Here is an 18,692-nt window from a genome sequence, read left to right on the forward strand (position 1 = left end):
AAAGATGATGAAAAACCTTGATCTACAGACCATGATAATGTCAATCAGCACAGCTTCACGTGCTTGGATGGAGCTCTGCAATGAGGCACAGCTGAGGATTCAGATCTCTTCACCTTTGAGCATCTCAGAGAAAGAAAACCTGGTAGCATTACAAGAATACAAGGGTCCCTCTTTTGTTGCCACACAAAGTGAAGAACGTGGCTGTGAATTCATTACCAATCTGGCAGATGGTCAGTACTACACAGCAGTTACATCAGCTCTTGCCTGGGTCATATATATTTAAATCTTTGTCAGATACATTTAATCCACCTTGAAGTCATTATATTCTTGTTTGCCTCACTTACAATGGGAACAGATCTCTAAAAATCACTTGCTTTTGCCATCTCTCAGGTCCCCATGGCAGATAAAAGCATTATTACCCATTTTTCACATTTCTTACTTAAATCGTGCAATTTCTGTGAGTTTTTATGCTTGCAAATACGTGGAAATAACATGAGAAGTTATACAAGACTGAAAAAACACAAATCTCAGTGATGTGCTAACTGGACTGCATTTTATTATTATTATTCAACTTTATTTACCTTTTTTACTTGTGTTTTATGCAAGCATGCCTTCCTTGGAGCCAGATCCTGACCAGCAACAAAGCTACTTGACACACTCCAGCAATGCAAAGCTGCAAAGCTGGCTTAGTGGGCCAGCTGGGGTCAGGGAATCCCCCCATCATGTATCTGCTATGCCACATCCCCTCCCCAGACCAACCTCGGAGAACAACCACCGCACCCTGCTATGTCCTGAGCCACCAGAGCAGCCCTCCTTCCCCAGTGTGCCAGGCAGCAGTGTGCTCAGGGCTAAAGGAGCCTTCTCCCAGCACCAAACCTCGGCAGGGAACACACAGACCTGCTTTCCTCTGAGCACGGACCACATGGACATAATGCTTGGGGCCAGAGATTTCAGCTGTGGTCCAGACGTGATGGCAGAATCATATCCCGCGGTCTTTGAGAGCTGACCAGATGCCAGGCTCCTAGTGCAGATCAGAAGCTGGCAGGTATTTTTCCATAAATGAGGTAACCCATTGGCTTTTTTAAAAGCACAGCACACATCGCTAGGCCCAAAATCTACACATGCTGAAAGGTCACGGCTTGAGGCAGTCTGGACTTTTTGTTCTGAACCTCATTACTCCATAACATTTCTGCTTTTCTCTTACCAAGCTCCTTGCCAAGTCCCTGCAGCCACAGGAGCAAGCACCCAGAGAACAGCTATTTCAGGCCCTCCATTTCTACAGCAGGTGCCCAGCAGGGCTGAGCTGACTTAGGGCGTTACACCCCTGCTGCAAACCTTCGGCGCCTGCACTTCCCTGTGCTACCCCATCTAGAAGCTAACTTATATCCTCCCCGTAAGAAACTAATTTGGGCATCACAGGTTTTAAGTTTAAATGGCTTATGCCAATGGCTAAAGCCACATGATCAGATTCTTATGTTGACAAAGGACTGAAAGTCAAACGTGCTTATTTTTACCCTTAAACAAAACCACGTGCAGCCTGCAGTGGTAAACCACCACTTGTTTTAATATCCAAATTCCAATTGCTTGCATCCATCACCACGCTCCAAAATCCTGCTCCCACCAACCAGCCAAGGTGTGTCTGAGGCTCTGAGCTCAGCTCACCGCCGTAACATGATGGATGGGAGGATGCTGCTCCTAACCTACACCAGGACACAAACCCACTTCATTTCCCAATCAGATAACAGCAAATAGTGCATGAACAGCTTGCACCAAGCTGAGCTGCAGGGACCGTGCTTTATTTCTATGGCTTTTTTCCTCCAGGTTTTTCTTTTTTTTTTCTTCTAGCTTTTTTCTTCTTACCTGTGTTCCTACCCTGCCCTTGGTTAAAGGCTTAAGAAGGACCACAGTGTTCTTGGGATGAAAACAGAACACATAACCAAAAGGATCTCCCTGAACCTTCAGTCTGTAATCAATTTTTAGGAAAGCATTTGTGCTAAAATGAGGTAAGTGATAACTTTCCACATCTCCTCTTATCCAGAGTACTATTTTAGGGAGAGTGTGACAGCATCCGCACTTGTCGCATAGCCCTGCTTCCAATCTCTGGCAGATGCCCAGCACATTCCAGTGCGTAATGCACAGTGCTCGTTGCGGCGCAGTCCCACTAATCTCTCAGACACATTGACTAAGACTTTCCCACATAAACTGACCCACCCTTTACTAGGGAGAGGTCACTCAGTACAATTAGCCTTCAAATGAGAAAAACAATCAGAAAAAGCTTCTCTGATGCCAAAAACATGGAAGTGTAAAACGCAGCAGGTGCCAGCCTTTGCTCTATCAGAACTCACAGGCTGCAGGATGAGATCTTTGGCTGGTACAAATCACCACAGCTCCACCAACATCAACCAGAAGGTTTTTTTCATGTTTAGGATCCAGCCTCCTAACAGTACTTCAAATTGCAATAAAAACACAGTACTTTAAATGTAGCGTTAAAAAAATTCCCATATTGAAGTGCCCGCTGAGTGCCATAGGCAGATCTAGGCTCAAAGAAGCTCTCCAAAAGACCACTCATTTGGTAGAAGACGTAGAAAACGTGCTTTCTCCATCTAAGATAATCAGCTTCATGCCGCATTCCAGTTGTGCTACAAATGGATTTGCTGGTAGCATACCGGAGCCATGAGCTGCCCTCAGTGCAAAGCATTCCATCCACAGACATTGGCTGGAAATCACCCTGAAATGCTCAACTATTTGTCCACCAAGAGAGAAGTCGGTGAGAGCCCTTGGGAAGGGAAGGAAAACTCATGGTTCATTTAGTTACACACAAAAGCCAATGCTTTCAAACTCAGATGCCCAAACTAAAACCTGAGAGTGTAAAAATAAACTCATCTACATCAAGTCAACGTAGATCTGGCAGGCAGCACCCTTTCCCTCTTGAAGGCAAAAAGAAGAGGAGCTTCTTTTTCTGGCTACTTGTTTCAATGAGCAGGAGCATTCATGGTGTCTAGGTGCTAAATGAGATCCACGGAATGAGTGGAAAAAATAAGCCTTTGGTCACATTGCACAAAACAGTACGATTTGCTCTGCATTGCTTACTGCAGTAACCACAAATTATCGCCACTGCAAACCAGGCTGCAGAGCTGCCCAGCCAGCACGAGCAGTGCCCTCTGAAACAAAACACCCAGACAGCTTCCTCACTTTTCTCAACACAAGGCACTCTTTCACCATGCCAAAGTAGGAACCAAAAGCAGACACTCTGTGCCACTCTATAATAAATCAACCAACAGCAAGACAGCGGATCAGATAGTATAACTCACAGGAACTGAATATCCAAGCAGATCTGAATGACTGCTGGGCAGTCGGGAGTCTCACAACACCTTGCAGAAGACCTTGATGGTGTATGTGGGGCCGTAATGCTGTTGGGAGCCAAGTCCTGCAGGGGAGATGAGGGCCCTCCCAGAGATGCCTATTGGCTTGGCCTGGGAAAGGCTGCTGCCCGAGCTCAGGTTCAGCAATCAGTGTAACCTTACAGCCCAGCCCCCAGCAAACCAGCTTTAGTAAAAAAAAAAAAAGTGTCTGCAATCCATTTTATTATTTAATAATAAGTGTCTGCAATAAGTGTCTGCAATCCATAGGGATGAAGGCTGGGAGGGACCACAACCACTCACAAATGCTGTACTCCTCAAGTTGGCTACTTCACATTTAGCCTCGGTGCTATTTGGTCATGAAGCAGTGCAAAAAACACTCTAGGCTGCATCTCCTCACCCCATCACACCATCCAGCAGCTAATGGCAGCCAAATGGGCTCTTCTGAACTACGCACACAACCACCTATCTCCGACAAATCGCACGCAGCCTCCCACAGCCCCGATGGCACAGGGGATCAGTGCTGCCCATCCTTCACTAAAGCTGTGCCAGGGACCACTCTGCTCTCTCACAACAGTGCTGAGTTGGAATTAACAAAATGACAGAGCCTGGTGGCTACTCCAATAATAAAACTATAATAAAACTCAGCTGAGATGTCAGAAAATTCCTTTTTTTTTTCTTCCATTTTTCTTTGCAAGTCCTATTCAGTGGCAAGCCCACTATACCTTCCATTACTTGCATTAGTACTTTTCTTTCACATTCTTAGACATGTGTGCAGTACAGCTGTGGCCATGTGAACATGAGCAGGAGCCCAACAGCATCACGCTGAATGTGTTTCACAGACAACAGGCCAAGCACCCAGCAGGTGCAGCTTCACGATGCGACCTCTTCTTCCAAATAAAGAACAGCACATGTTCTGCACTCCAGCAAACAGAAAAGCTACTTAATTTGGAACATTTACCTGTGAACAGATTCTCAGCAGTGTATTTTTAGATGCCTGTGTATTAATGGCACACCTCTCCCGTTCCAATGGCACGAATGGTATGGCCAGCCTGGCTATTCGCAGCACAAATGTGTGTGTGTTAGCATCTGTTGGCACGAGGCTTTCATGCTGAGTGCCTCTTTTGTTCACTTCTTGCTCTCTTCTCCATGGAGAACACTGCTGAATAAGCCAAACCAACACACTGTCTTGTCTTGTGGTCCCAATGCTTGGCACCTACAGGAGGTTGTGAAATGAAGATGAGCACACAGCAGCACAACGTGCTTCTCTGGTGGTAGCGGAGACACCAAAGGCATCCATGTGCAAAAAAAATGCTGCCACAGAATGAAATAGTTGCGTTCATCCAAGGGAAAGAGAAAAGCAAGGGAGAATGTCCTCAAGGGTTCACACACTTAGCACCAGAAAATTCGTTCAGAGAAGAGGCACAAAAAATACTAATGGTGCAGAGAAAGAATAGCTCAAGACATTCCTCAACCTTAACGTGTCCTTGGCCATACAAAGACATTTCCATCCCTGAGAACAATTACGGAATCACAGATGCATCAGGGTTGGAAAAGACCACTAGGATCACCGAGATATAGGTATAGCTTTTCCTATTCACATACAGTGAATAAGTAGAAAATAAGTGAACAGTAGAAATAATGGCTTCAGATGCAAGCGCACCCTCCCCTGCCATCTTTATCAGCCATAAGACCTGGTCTGAACTCAACCACCAAGCAACAACACATAGGAAAGTTTTGCCCATGGAAAGTCAGGCTTTTTAATGAGAAATGGACAAATTGGATCTGAAACAAGCCAATAGACGGAAAAGAAACACTGGACAAATCAGGGGGAAAAAAAGAGGACTGCTTAAGTACACAGAATTAATCTGCATCACTCTGTTAAGTAAGATGAGACTGAGCATAAAAACCAAAACCCTTACATGCAGAATCTCCATAACCTTGTTTTCACTGGAGGAAGGCAAAGCCTTGAAGGTCCAGCTTTGGCAGCATTGTACCCTTGTTCATCAGAGAAACAGATCAGCTACAGGTCATTTTAAGAGTAATAATAAAGATGTGGCAATGGAAACCATATGTGGAAAAGCACAGCGCTGTGGAACAGCAGTCCTCAATGCGGACTCCTTGCAGAACAGCCACTGCAGCTCAGTGCCATTTGACAGCACACGCATTTCACTCCAACACTTGCTTTGCCGTGCAAGAGCTCCTTGGTGATAACCACCAGACACAAGGTGATTTCTAAGTTGTACACACAGCAGAGAGCCAGAGAAGACAAGTAGATTTTCATATTGAAGAATTGCAGGCTAGGCTCCCTCCGGTTTGACTCAGGCACACTGCCATGAGCTCGTGCAGAGGACAGGGCTGATTGTTATGGCACACTCTGCAGCTCCATCATCTGGGAGCAAACCCCCCAGACCAACTTGTGCTTCAGAGCAGCCCCACACAGCCCTGTGCAGTGTGGAGCACTGAGAGGCAGCCTGCCCTCAGCCCAAGTGCCCATGCACAGTGTGCATCACACAGCACGGAAAGAAACCTGCAGTGCTCTGCTTCCCAACCCCTCATTTAACTGCAAGCCAAAACAGCCCCCAGTGCTGCAAATGGCTCCTCATCCTGCTGAGCCCATCCACCTCCCACAGCCTGAGCACGGCTGACTGCAGAGGTTTTCCTAGAACCACAGAACAGCAAGCAGGAGGGAGAGAGGCCTGCAGCCAGGCAGCAGTCTGGGCTGCATTTCGGAGCTGACTCATGGGGAAGGGCAGCAGCCATCAGCTATTGGGCTGGATTTTAACTTGTGCCCAGATTGGATGACTAAGGAACTTAGGTACCTATACAGATCAGCAGCTTGCACACCCTTTGCAGTGAGCCCTCAGCATCTGCATTAACAGACCTCATCCGTGTTCCACAAAATACACCCCAAATATGTCCTCCTCACAAATGGAATACAATGCTGTAATCCAACTACAAATATTAAATCCCACAACTGACCCACATTAAAAATAAATCCCTCCAATTAAGGGGGTTTAACCGATGAAATTTTATATACGTTGCAGGGAAAACAGAGCATCTTTCACACAGCAGATCAGTATTGACGGCTAAAAGGGGCCCGGAGCAGCGCCGGGGTCTCCACGCAGCATCAGCACTTTGCCCCCTCCGTTCCACCTCTGCGTGCAGGCGGTGCTCAGCAGCTCACGGCCGCCCCGCAGCCGCAGGATTCACGCCACAATGGGGATGAAACAGCATTCGTAATGCTTTTTTTTTTTTTTTTTTTGGGGGGGGGGGGGGGGGCATCGAAACAGCTGCAAGGTCCTATTTCATCCCCAAACGCTGCGTCCTGCTTTGCCGAGCGTCGTTTACCGCACTCGACCTGCATTACAGGAGAACGCCAAGCGAGCTCCTCTCCTCCTCGCCGACCTCCTTTTAGCACCGAGATGACGCTACGGGATGCGATAACGAAACGCTCCCTCCGCTCAGCGCCGGCTGTGCCTCGTTACGCAGCCGTGAGCCCACGCGCCCCCCACCTTCATCCCCACCTCCCCCCTCAGCCTCCGGACACCCAACAGCCGAGGCTCTCCGCAATGGCCCGCGGAGCTCACACCGTGATGCCGGCATCGCTCCGCTTCGGAGCTTTGTTCTGCGACCATCATTGAGGACAATGTATTCCCGGGGCTGAACGAGCGACGGGATTTGGTTTTTTCCCGACCACAGCGAGCAGAGTTTGCGGCTCATTTCCGAACGCCGTACAGCCGGGTAGGGACGGTCGTTCGGCCTCGGGGTCGTCTCGTTTCAAACACGGAACGCGGAGGCTTTCTACCTAAGGACGGCGCCGAGCGAGCACGATCCTACGGCGCCCGGCGCAGCCTGCCATGTTTCCCCCCGCAGCCGTTCTCCCTCCGCCGCAGCGCCGGGCCATCTCGCAGACGGCGACACGAGGCCGCGCGATGCCCGCCCGGCCCGGCACCCGCAGGTACGGCCCCGCAGCACAAAGCCCGCAGCGCCCGCCCCCCGCGCCCCGCCCGTGCCGCAGCGCCTTCCCGGGCGCGATCCGCACCGCGGCTCGGGAGGGACCAAAATAACACGCAGAGCGCGCGGCGGCGGCGGCGGTCCCTCCGCGGGGCGGCGGCCCCGGGGCGAGGCGAGGCGAGGCCGCGGCGGGGCGGGGCGGCTCCGCGCTGACAGCTGCCGGGCGCGGGGCCCGGGCCGCTCCGCTCTGCGGCGGGGGAGAGAGGCTGCGGCGGGGCCGCGGGGGAACCGCTGCGGCAGGGGAACGAACGTGCGAGCCCGGCCGGCCCTACCTTCGTGCTGCCCGCGCGGCGGCTCTCCCTGCTCGGCTGCGGCGCGGAATGACCGGCGGAGCCCGCAGCCCCCGCGCTGCGCTGCGCTGCGCCCCGCCCGCACGGCCGCGGCGGCAGCGAGGGGCGAAGGGCGGGGCCGAGGGGCGGGGGGACGGCGCTGAGAGGCGGGGGGCGGGGCCGAGGCGCCGTCGCGGCTCTGCGGAGGCTCCCAGCGGCCGCGCTGCGGTGCCGGCAGGTGGCCCCGACGCGGCCCCGGTCCTCACCATTCTCCTTACGATTATTCGGAGGCTCCCTCACCCCGGGCTTCGCGCTCCTCCTCCTCCCTTGCCGGTCTATCCTATGGCGGAGACAATGTTGGCTCACTCCCAGAGTCCGCTTCCTCCAGCGCAGCGCTCCCGCTGCTCTGTCATTCCCCGTGGGAAGCCCATCCCGGCTCTCACTTCCTCCGCTGCAGAGCCATCCCCTGCATCGGCCCTGCCGCCTTGCCACGCTAACAGCAACGCCCGGTCCCTGGATTTCCAGCCCTGCTCCGCGCTTCCTCTCCGCCCTTCTCCACGCGGCCTCAGCCCACACCCCTCCCCCGCCACCCTTTCCTCCTTCCCTCTCCCCCCCGGCTCCCTCAGTGCTGCCTGGAGCCCCCCGCCCCGAGCCCACCCTCAGCTTTCCCTTATCTGGCTCCGACGCTTTGCCAAGGTTTGTGACATCCACTTCCTGACCCAGTCTCTGGAATACTGCTTCATTTCCAGCATTATCAGCCCGGCTCTCTGGGGTGTTTTGTTCTCCCTCACTTTCCAGGGCTGCCTCCCCTGGGCCCCTCCTTGCATCAAGTTCCCCATGGGAGCCCCAGCCGGTCAGTAACTATAATCATTCCCTCTGTACTCACTGCAAGGTGAACCCAGCCCATAAAACTAAAACATGTTACGCATGCATTCAGGAAGAGCCTCTCCATTTGGAATCTACCTCTCCACTTGGGAGTTACGTTACCCCAGTGAAAATCTTTGCCTGTCTCTGTGGCCAGCCATTCCTTCAAAGCATACAAAAGGGAGAGCCTCTAACCTACAATCAAGCAGGCCTGCCATGTTTGTCAAGCATCTTGCTGCCCTGAACACCCTGGGCCTTGCCCCTTTATTTGCCCTTCATGCCCACCCAGGCAGCCAATGCTCTCACACAGACTCCCACCATCTCACTTTGGTCCTATCAACATGGTTTTTACTTCAGCCATCAGTAACAGGAATTCAGAGAACCCAATGATGTACATATAATAAATACAAACACAAAATTGTTCGACCCCTCGGATGTTAAGCAGCATCAGAAAAATATATCTCCTACTCAGCTATTAATATCTCTCACACAAGTAGGCAGGAAAAAAAAGATCATAATAGATGGGAATGAGCAAGAACATTCAGTGTATTTAAAGTTTCTGTCTGTCTTAGCCCACATAGCTCAAAAATGGGTGGGCCATTGATTATCATGGAAATAACTGGGTAGAAATGAACGCCTGAAGAAGCAGAAACTAGAACAGCAGGGATACTGTGGGCTCCAGCCAGTCATCCCAGTTACTTACAGTCACTTTCTTCCTTTAAAAGTGCCCACATTTTGTAAAGAATGCGGCAGCCCCAAATGTTTTACCAGTAATAGCTGAAATCAGCAGCTCTGGGTTTGACAGAGAGAATGTTATCCTCATTAAAAAATGCCTGCCACTATTTGTCAGTATTTTCAGCATGAATATTCTGCTTGCATGGTTAGAAAGCCAAAGCCTATGAAGCTGACACAAAGTGGAAATACTTATAAGTGAAAATACCAACACCTCCTAATTCCAGCAAGTGAACTCAGACAAATTGCTCAAAGTGGTGGCCACACTCCCCTTCCTTTAATCAAACTGAAAGGAATAGAAAGGGTAGCAGTATTAGAAACCATTGTTAAATGAAGTAGAAAGGGTCAGCAAAGCAATGCTAGGTGAAGTTATTCCCTTTATGCCCATTACTTTGTAGTTAGCCTTGATTTGGAAGCCTGAGGATTCTCCTTCTTGTGCATTTTGTCCATAGAGCTATGGATTTCTTGCAAATGAATCATAGAATCATTAAGGCTGGAAAACATCCCTAAGATCATCCAGTCCAACCACCAGCCCACTCCACCACGCCCAATGATCGTATCCCTCAGTGCCACACCTCCATGGTTCCTGAGCACCTCCAGGGATGGTGACCCCACCACTTTCCATGAAAATGGAGAAATATTTCATCTTTTGTTTTTTTCTTTTGAAAATCTGCCATGCTGCTGGGCTCAACTGTGCTCAGCTCTGACCTCACAGAAACAAACCCACACGCACATTTACACCTCCATAAAGTAAACACATTCCTAAATCTCTGCACGATTATCTTGAAGTTACACCTTAGATAACCTAACACACTGCTCAAAACAACCTGAAAGGTCTTTGTGTGGATTCTTACTCTCTTCAGGATCTAGAGCATTTCATTTGCATCTTTGTGAGAACTGAGTCTGCCATCAGGTATTCCCAAATGGAAACAAAACCAGCAGATCTAGATCACAAATTGAGAGAGCCATAACTGGGAAGGCAACACTAAAACTAGAAAAACTCTGCTTGAGGTTGGTGGCAGCTGCCAAAAAAGACAGAAGAAATACACACAGAGAAACCAATGACCAAATATTCCCAGCTCTACCACTTAAAAGCAGTATGCTGTTAGGAAAGTGTTACCTGGATTCCAGTCACACAGGCTCGCAGTGTGACTGAGGAGGAACACATTCCTCACACAAGGCACACCTTTCCTCCACCCATAGTGCCCCATTTTATACACATCATGATGCTCAAAGGCACAGATCTAGCCTTCTGCTTTGTCTGGCTTTGGCAGACTTGGCCAAGACCGTGAAAGGAAAATTAAAGATGGGCAATAATTTGCCTAAAGGAAAAAAAATCTTCACTTCCTCACTACATGCACAGCCTGTTTAGCAGCACAATGGCTTCTCCACTGCACACATTTTTTTCACCAAACTATATCTTCTCACCATCCTACCAGCACCCAGCTCTGTGCTACACCCTCACTCTCAATCAGCTTTGATTGAAGGTGAACTTCGATTGAACCTGTTCCCATGATCTGCTCACAGGTGTATTTCTGTTTCAAACTAATGCAGTAGCTGTGTCATATCCAGGCCAAGGTCTCGATTTTCAAACTAAGAGGAAATTCTTAGATTGGATACAAGGAAGTTTTTGACAATAAAGGCAGTGAGGCAGTGGCACAGGTTGCACAGAGAGGTGGTGGTGCCTCATCCCTGCAAACAGCCAAGGTCAGGCTGGACGGGGCTCTGAGCGCTGATGGAGCTGTGGGTGTCCCTGTTCAGTGCAGGGGTTGGACCAGATGGCCTTTAGGGGTCCCTTCCAGCTCAGACCATTCTGTAATCCTGAACTGTGTGCTGGGCCTGAACAGCTCAATGGTGTGGACATCACCAGCTACTCCCCTCACCCGGATGCCATCCTGTCATAATTTTCTCTACCTCAAGCCTCCAGCGTGTTTAGGGTCTGCTTTGCCATGTGCCCAATACATCAACACCTGTAAAATTACTCAAGCATACAGCACTTACAAAAGCCCTTGCCTTGGCCTTTACCAGTTGCTCTCTGCTTCCCACGCCACCAAAGTCAGCGGTGGAAATGCTGACAGTGTGAAGAGAAGATGGCCTTCCTGCACTGTGTGCCAGCATCACAGCAATCTTCAGCGTCCGGGAGGAGTCCTGGCAGGAGTCCTGGTGCTGGGCCTGCAGCGTTGGGGAGGAGCAGGAAGCATTAGCGAGAACTGGTAGAGGCACCGGGCCAGCATACCACAACATCCCTCGCAGATATTTCCATTGTGTTTGAGTCAGTACATCAGCAAATAAAATAAGTATCTTGGGACCTACTTGCATGACCTGCAGGCTCCACATGGCAGAAACCCTATCACAGAGAATGTCTACAACTGCAGACAAAGGTATGCCTGAAGCTGCACAGACAGGCGCAAAGTAGGTTTATGCCAGCCAGCTCAGGCACCAATAATAGCTTGGCTGCAGCAGTGGGGGCCCAAGGGCAGCTGCACAAAACCTCCCTGCAGAGTAGCACTCACAGCACACCAAGCTATGCGCTACCAGGTCTACCCTGCTGCTAGACCTTAACTAGCAGAATGAGAGCTGCTGCAGGGTTGCACGTACGACCTGGACACACACATGTGACGACAGACTAAATGTTTCCCCCAAAAGCCTGACATTTAATGAGGAGCAAGTAATACAGAACACTTCTTGTACATATAAGTTCCTTTCTCTTTCAGTACAACCTTTGTGGAGCAGTTTGAGTTCTACATACTAAAAGGTGTCAGTGCAGCAAGGATTGCGCTCATGCATCAGAAGAGGAATGGGGATCAAAAGCTTGAACGTCGTTTAGCAGGGATCTCTCACCTGCTTCCAAGAAAGGCTGCTTTTTTGAAAATGTACCGGCCTACAACATGTGCCTTCTTAATTTTGAACTCTCAGCAATGAAGACCAAGAAAACTGAATCATCAAATCATTGAACCATGGAATCATTCACGTTGGAAAAGACCTCTGAGATCATCCAGTCCAACCATCAACCCACCCCCACCGTGCCCACTGCCCATGTCCCATGGTGCCACATCCCCACAGCTCTGGGACACCTCCAGGACAGTGGCCCCACCACTCCCTGGGCAGCTGTGCCACTGCCTCACCGCTCTTTGGGAGAAGGAATTGTTCCTAACAGCCAACCTGAATCTGCCCTGGCACAACGTCAGGCCATTCGCTCTCATCCTATTGAAGGAGTTTAAGCACAATTCCTTCAGTCTTTGTCTGCCTGGTATGGGACTGCTCCAATCACAAAGAACTTCTAGTGGTGTGAGATTCAGAAGGAATCTGGCAAAAAAAGGCAGAGACAGCCAAAACCAGATTTTAGTGACTACAAGCATGGACTGTGGTTTCTTCAGAACTCCACTCTCAGCCATCCTCTCCTAACATACAACTTACAAACTGCACACAAAACATGCCTAAGTATCACAGAAGCCCAAAGTCTTGTCAGCAGTGTTGTCAACATTTTGCCTGTGTGCAGGCAAATAGAATCCACAGTTCCTCCATCACTTTCAAAATGGGAGTTGATAAGCTATATTTGCTAACTGGAAAGGTGAATCTATTGCTGAATGCAGTTTCCTTAGCCCTCTATTGATGCCTTTCCACAATTCACTAGCAATGTTCATCAGAACAAGGCAAGCATGAAACTGCAGCTTGGAAAATTCTGGCATAGAAGAGAAATGTATGCTTATCTATTTATAAATAAAGTCTGAAGCTAGCTTTACTGATCATCCTATAAATAGTTACTTGCCAAAATCCAAAGTAATGAATCTGCTAATTCACCCAAAGAAGTGAACCCGATACCTCATGCATTCTTGCTCCTTATCCAAAGCAGCACTTTCCTGCAAAGTATTGCTTCTGCCTTATCAATGCAGTGTTTCTTAAATGCTTTTTGAAACTTATGTGCTTGGATGCAAGGCCCAAATACTGTTTTTGAATGAGGGAAAAAAAAACTAAAGTTTGCAGTAAGGATGCGAAGCTAAGTCTTCTTTCCCCAAGGCTGTACCTGGCAATACTAACTTAACCACGCTCACTGTTTTCTTGAGCAGCTGCAGAATTCCGTGATCCTGTGAAAGTGTCACAAGCCCTGCCTGTAGTGAGGGAAGACTGCTGCCTCATCAGCACACCAGTTAAGGTGGGAGGACTTAGAAAAGTCTGCTCATATTCTGATATTAACAGTTCATCTACGCCTATAGGATCCAAGGCATCTGTTAGAAATCTCATCACAAAGTAGAAATAGTGGATGGCTGAGAGGGATGTTGAGTTGCAGAATTAACTCTTAATTTGCAGCTAGTTTCTTTGGCTCTTACTCTCAACTCTTATCTTTAATATGGATAGCCAGAGGTCACAGTGCTTTACTCCTGCCTTTCAAGTGCGTATTACCATCAAAACTGCCAGAGTCTATGGCAATTTAGAAGGCTTGTTTAGTATATTCATCCTCTAGAAGCAAAAACAAAATCGGAAGGGAAAAAAAACACCAAACCAACACATGGTAGAACTTAGTAATGTTTCTTGCACACTTCCTCTCCATGAGCCTTGTCTCTTAGAAGGCATCTTTATTTCCAATTAACTGTGTATACATCTGTTCTGTTTTTCCAAGGTTATGATTTTTTTGTTATCCAGGTTACTGTTATAAGCTCTCGATCTTAGCGTAAAAACATGTACAATTTTATATTATACCTTTTATAAATCTAAAATGTATACAGCTGTGCAAATTGCAGCAAGATATCATAACACTGGCTGATGCAAAGTCCCCCACCAAAGTTATCCAAAGTTATCACAGAATCATTAAGGCTGGTAAAGATCTCTGCGGTCATCCAGCCCAACCTCAGCCCACCCCACCGTGCCCACTGCCCACGTCCCGCAGTGCCACATCCCCACAGCTCTGGGACACCTCCAGGGATGGTGACCCCACCACTCCCTGAACAGTTGTGCCACTGCCTCCAAAGAAGCTGCTCCTAATATCCAACCTGAAGGACGTGCCTAAAGGATGCTGGTTATGCACCACTTTTGTACCTATGATCAGTAGCTCTGCAAGGATGCTCTCAGCACAACTGTTTGTAACTGTCTAGAAAACACTGCGTTGTACCCTAGTCCTCGATAAGAATCAGTTCCAAACCTGTATGGGATCCTTTGCAGTAAAAGTGAAATTTGGATTTCATGAAAAAATCTGAATGTATTCTGATTTTGCTGTCAATCCAGTTTATTACAAAAGGCTTTCAATCTTGGGGAGAAAACAGAAAGGCTGTTAGGAAAGCCTGCAAAGCTGATGGAAAGGAGACAATCCATAAATCCAAGACTGGCAGTAATGTTTTTGCCAATTCCCAAGCATTGTTAGAGTGTTTGTGATACCACTGGCAGATATCACCTCAAAAACAGGTGAGAGCATCGCAATTTTCTCAGCACAGAGATAACTTCTTTTTTTTAAGGAGCTGACAGACCAGAATTTGATTTTATCAGCTTTCACACTCAAGATATTGCAGGGCACTTTACAAATCAATGCATTGCAGTGGTTCGATTACTTCTAGCAAATGGAAGCCTAGAATAGAAAAAGGGTATTTCTATATGACAAGAGCCTGATGCCAGAATTTCAAGATGAAACATACAGGGTGATAAAGATAAATGATAACCCCTTTCCCCTGAAATGCCTGGAACTGACTGGAATGTTTATCTACTTATTCAGTATACACAGTGCTATGACAATCACCTGAATTCATGATGTTTGGATTCAGCTCAGAAGATTTTGAGCTTGCAGCAATGGTTAGATCCAGGGTTAGGTATAATGCTGAACAAAACCCAAAGCTGGGGTTATATAAAACACGTTCTGCTGGTGCAAGGAACTGTCGCCTACACAATCCAAATAGAAAGAATGTCCAAAAATGTATTCAGATGGGTAAAAGTCAGTTTAAACGTTCATCCCTATGCAGCATACAGCCTTCTAAGCAGAGTCCTATGATAAGATGGTGTATCAGGTTGTATAGCAGGAAATGTTTCTTCTCCCAAAGAGCGGTGAGGCAGTGGCACAGCTGCCCAGGGAGTGGTGGGGTCACCGTCCCTGGGGTGTCCCAGAGCCGTGGGGATGTGGCACTGAGGGACGTGGGCAGTGGGCACGGTGGGGTGGGGTTGGACTGGGTGATCCTTGAGGTCTTTCCAACTTTAATGATTTGGTGATCTGATGATTCTATGATCTCTCCAGCCTTGCTTCTATCGTAGGGACTGCTGGCAGCTGCTTTAAACTCAGGCCCACTGGTGGCTATGAGGCAGTTCTGCTGATTTAGTGGTGTAACCGAGATCAGAATCTGACCAAACATTTTCAGAAAAAGATAAATGGGGGAAATTCTTTGAAAAGCATCCACTGTACTGTGTTACGGCTCTTCCCAGCCTCATAAACATTGCTGAACACTATAGAAACAAACAGTAGCTATGTTTAAACTGGAGGAAGTTGTATCTTATCAGGATACGGTTGTATAAATAATGTAAAAAATCACCCGGTATTCGCTCCATGTCCTTTTGCAAAGGAAAATAACTGAACGGAAAATCCACTGTTCTCACTGCATGCAAAAAGCCAGCCCCATGTCTGTCACACACAGACCAGAGCTGATGACTGCTGGAGTGCTCTTCCTCCAGCTTTGGATCGGGCCCACGGTGAAAACAGACAGTGATCGATACCTTTCCAATTAAGGTAAAGAATTCAGTGCACACATCTTACTCGGAATATAAATCTGCATGCAGCAGTTACGTTTTTATAGGTGCACAACATGAAAGAAAATGACAGAGGACTACGACATAAGAACACAGTCATTTGGGGCAGTCTGGATATTTTCTCTTTCATTTTAGAATGAGAAATTCACAGGGACCTAAAAAAAAAAAAAAAGCAATGAACCAGAACTGCTGGTAGTAGTGGTAACCTCGTGCACACTTGGTGATTCTGCTTCTGTTAGAGCAGAAGCCTAGGATAATTTTTTCCTCCACTGAATACAGTGCAAGTCAACAATGCAAATAAACATTGCAGAACTCTTCTGTACCCATGTTTTGTTTCTAAAGCCTTTCCACAAGGAGTCACAGTTGGGTCCCAGCAACTAATAGGTCTGGGGATGGGAAATAGATTTCACAGCTTTTCACCCATCAGATTCCAATCAGGTAAAAACAGAAGGAGCAGTCAGAGCCTCCAGCCAGCACTTCTAAGGGCCACAGGCCACTTCCCACCATCCATACACTTGTAATGCACCACGACCACTGACAGTAACTAAGATACACGAGCGGCCCCAGCAAGGGGACCGTGGAAAGAACGAGTTTCTTGCTCCAGCAGCAGTACCCTGACAGCCAGAGTAAGACATATCAATAAAAGCATATAGGGAAATAAGAAATGAAAAGCCCCACCCTCCCTGTGCTCCCTGGAGCCTCACAGCCTCAAACAGGCCCTGCTAGTCAAGCTATTACCTCGGTCCTTTTGCTAATGAAACAATCCAACCCAACACGCCATGTTTGTCCTGAGGGGCCAGGGTATGTTTTCATGGAAACTAAAGCAGAATTTGTTGAGCCTCACATAAAGATTCTCTTGTACTACTCATGGTTCAGATGTGCTTTTGTATCAGACCTAAGCAAGACATAGCGCCGTGCTTTGCTGCTGCCTCCCAAGTTCTCCAGTTGTCTCAGAAGGGGACGCAGGCCTCAGAAGCTCTGTGTGGTCGGTGCTCTGCACCCACCAAGGCAAAACATGGGTACCATAGGAAGCACTCAGTGGTAAGCAGCTCCCTCCCAGACTCACTTTGCCCTGTGTTGTAGCCCTGATCGTTCCCTACCTTGCACTAGAGTGTCCTCACAAATCCACTTTCCTATTCTGGCATGCTCCATGCAATCCAGAAATGGAATGCAAATGAATAAAAGCTCGCCTTAATCTGGTCCTTAGCTCTCAGAGGAAAATCAGTCCTACAGTAAGGGACAGTTCAGGCTGAGATAATGTAGATTCATTGCTTAATGAATGGAAACTGTCTTTTGCCATCTACTGTAGCTTGCAGCTCTGACCTCTGCTAGCCCAAGCAGTAAGGAGGGTTTGGCAACAATGCAGTAATTCATTTATTCCTCATCTAGTACTCAAGGCTGCATGGCCTATTTATTCTGCTCTCATTTTACCCATTTTTCTTATATGCTTTCCTGCTTCTACAGTAGCTGCAGTTTGTTACTTATAACCAGGAACTGCTTAACACTGGAAAGTAGTCTGGATAGTTCCCTATTTGGGACAGTTGATCCCTACAAGCCTAGATGAGAGCAAGTTCCAGAATCAGAAACATTCTTAAAAGGATGACAGATATTTCTAAACATTCTTGGTCCAGATGAGTCCCTGAGGGTAAATTATCAGCATGTATCCCTGATGAGAAGAGGGGCAGCTGAAGGAAATGCGGAACGCAATGGATGTAGCTGGAAGCAAGATGAGAGAGGTGAAGTATCACTACATTCCACACAGTGTTCCCACAGATCAGTGAGCACCCAGGGACACCCACTCCAAGCACGGTGCTGCAGCTGAGCAAGGGAAGGGTCACTTCAGCAGGTAGCAACAAGGGCTGGAGCCTCACAGAGCTGCAGAACCGCAGTTGTGCTTCAGGCTGCCAGAAAGCACCGCTGGCCCTGCCAGCAGAATCAGTGCTGCACGCATTGCAAGGGCTTTGCGGAAGTGTTTCAAAGTGCTTTCAAGAGACTCGCTTAACGTTTGGATGTCTCTGTGCTGCCTCAGGAGAGAGCAGCCAACGACAGGAGCACAATGAGGGCACTGCTAGGCTGATGAATCTGTCCTTAAAGTACCATTTGATTGCAACAGCCTCAAAGAGAGACACATCACAGCAGCACAATTAAAATGCGAATTTGCCACCAACTCAGGCCTGGTAAAGGATTTCAGCTAGAATTATACTCGGGATTAATTGTGCCCAACATGTAAACTATACGTCCATCTTTTTGAAGGCTCTCTGCTAACAACCCTTCGCTGGGCGCATCAATCACTGCATGAATCTGTACACAGACAGTGACTCATGCTCTCAGCCAATGGCTCTCAATGGAAGCTTTAAACTCGCTTCAATAGCTTGTAATGAAGTGCTGATTTTGACAAAAAATTTGGATTCTTCCACAGGCAAAGCTGAAAAACAATCTCTTCTTTTGTTCATATTTCTCTGTTGCTCTCCTGACGTAAAATCACTATGGCAAAAAAATTTCATGCACACACATTCACTTTACCTGAAAGATAATTATGCCTCTAGTCTCCATTCCCTGGGAGCATTTCATTGGCACAAACACTTTTATTTCACAACATTGTATTTGTTTTTGATTTATCAGTCTGAGGCAGAGGAGGATGCCTAAGATGTTCATATTTCAAGAAGCAGTATGCTGAAAAGTGTGGCAATGACCTACTCAGCTTCCTACGTACTGAATGCAGCATACACTT

General features: G+C 47.9%; 1 protein-coding gene across 10 annotated transcripts in view; it reads right to left on the reverse strand.

The window, feature by feature from the left end:
- The window catches only part of SPTBN1 (spectrin beta, non-erythrocytic 1), a 122,903-nt gene extending 114,460 nt beyond the window's left edge, over positions 1-8,443 (reverse strand). For 5 of the 10 annotated variants that reach the window (XM_015283350.4, XM_040696987.2, XM_046938670.1 and 2 more), the window contains exon 1: positions 7,649-7,743. The gene's annotated coding sequence lies outside the window, so the exon portion shown is untranslated. Of the gene's footprint in view, positions 1-7,167; positions 7,338-7,404; positions 7,744-7,911; positions 8,213-8,302 lie in introns of those variants that run through there. The other 5 variants (XM_046938672.1, XM_040696983.2, XM_040696981.2 and 2 more) reach the window with 5 other exon arrangements.
- Between the last annotated feature and the right edge of the window lie 10,249 nt (positions 8,444-18,692).

This window comes from Gallus gallus, chromosome 3 (assembly GCF_016699485.2).
Source record: "Gallus gallus isolate bGalGal1 chromosome 3, bGalGal1.mat.broiler.GRCg7b, whole genome shotgun sequence".
In the NCBI taxonomy this organism is placed as follows: domain Eukaryota; kingdom Metazoa; phylum Chordata; class Aves; order Galliformes; family Phasianidae; genus Gallus; species Gallus gallus.